The following is a 1,610-nucleotide window of genomic DNA, read 5'->3' as shown; positions in this document are numbered from 1 at the left end:
CGGAAGAGCCGAAATAAATGGCCTTTGGCTTAGTGGTGGTTTATCAAGGAAGCTTAAATCCTCCTGTCTTGTGAGCAGAAGGACATAGCATTAGTCACGGGGCTAACTTAAAGGTTGAGAACTTGGTGACAGCTGTTCCCTTGGTGTTGTGCTTCATTTAACAAAAATGTAATGATTTTTTTTTAATCTGCTTAATTTGATTTTTATTGAACTTTCCTTTTGCTTTCAATGAATCCATATACACATCAGTGATGGGATGGCACATGAGGTAGGAGCTGAGGTTGAGTTGAGGAGTCAAGTTTTTAAAAACATTGTCCTTTGGAAGGAGGTGGGTTCTCAACCCTAAAGGTGAATAGACCTTGCTGTAAAACTGCAAAAGTTGGTGGAATGAACAGACTGGAAATCTCTTAAGTGTACTTGATAAATAAAATAAACATTTTATGCCTGCTTGGCCAGCATGCTTAGTAGACTACTGTTAGTTACCAGTTCACTTGGGCAGAAGTAAATCAGTAAACTGCTGAAGTAAAGAAATGGCAAGATTTTACATGACCCTGTTGCCTGAAGAGCTGTTTGCACCTCAAGAGTTTAAATGTTTAATTGTTTTACTGATAGTCTAATGTGTCAGAATAATTTTAGGGCTGTTGAAAATACAGCCCATTTCTATTTAGGAATAGGAAGACTGAAGTCCTATTCACTAAAAGATCACACAATATATCTGAGGGAGTGACAAATTACATAATATATTAAGAATAAACTTGAGATAAATGTGGCCCTAACAATTAAAACTGAAAGTTAAGTGGTATATAGCAAGAAAACTTTGCGGTCTGTTGGTGGTGTTGATTTTATGTAATTTTTGAAGCTTTTTGCTGCCTCTCTCAACATGAAATGGCTCTGCAGAGCTCTGCTCCTTCTTCTGGTTTCCATTTGCCATCCCTGACTGAGATCTGCAGCTCCTTTTGCATTTCTTCTGTTAGTTTGTATTTTGACTGGAAGCATCCTTCCATCTCTTGGAACACAAGTGTCTCTGGCTACACCCACACTATAACAAGACAAGAAATAACCTCAGCGATTGGAACCTGATGATAGTTGGCGGATACAGCTGCTATTGCTAACACAGGCCAATTAATGGTCATATGTTTTGGGTTTTTTTTTAGCATTATGATAAAATATACTTAAAATAGTTGGTTGGGTTACTCTTGCCAACATGCATACTTCCCAAAGGAAATAATTTTCTTCATACTAGCTTGGATTATTGTCTACAGTGAAAGTAGTGGAAAGATGCTTTTTCACCTGATGTGATTATTAGCAACTTGGAAAATACCACAGTGAGACAGTTCCTGGGGTAAACATTATTATCAGCTGGATATGTGGGTGTCCTAAGCAAGGGTATTTGTAATTGCAGTGGTTCGGTTAATGGAAAAAAAGCTCAGTTGGTTGAGTAGCCTGGTAAGTTCCTCAAGTGCTGTGTAGGACATGAGTAACATATATGATGATGTAAAGAGTGCATGTCTGTCCAAAGAAACCTTCAAACAATATTAATTTGCAGTATGCTTGTCCCTACACATGCCCTAGTCCTGTTTCAGTGGAACTGGTTGCCCTGATTTACTCTG

Source organism: Antrostomus carolinensis, unplaced genomic scaffold (assembly GCF_000700745.2).
Source record: "Antrostomus carolinensis isolate BGI_N321 unplaced genomic scaffold, ASM70074v2 scaffold46724, whole genome shotgun sequence".
In the NCBI taxonomy this organism is placed as follows: domain Eukaryota; kingdom Metazoa; phylum Chordata; class Aves; order Caprimulgiformes; family Caprimulgidae; genus Antrostomus; species Antrostomus carolinensis.
Note: the sequence above shows the minus strand (reverse complement) of the source record.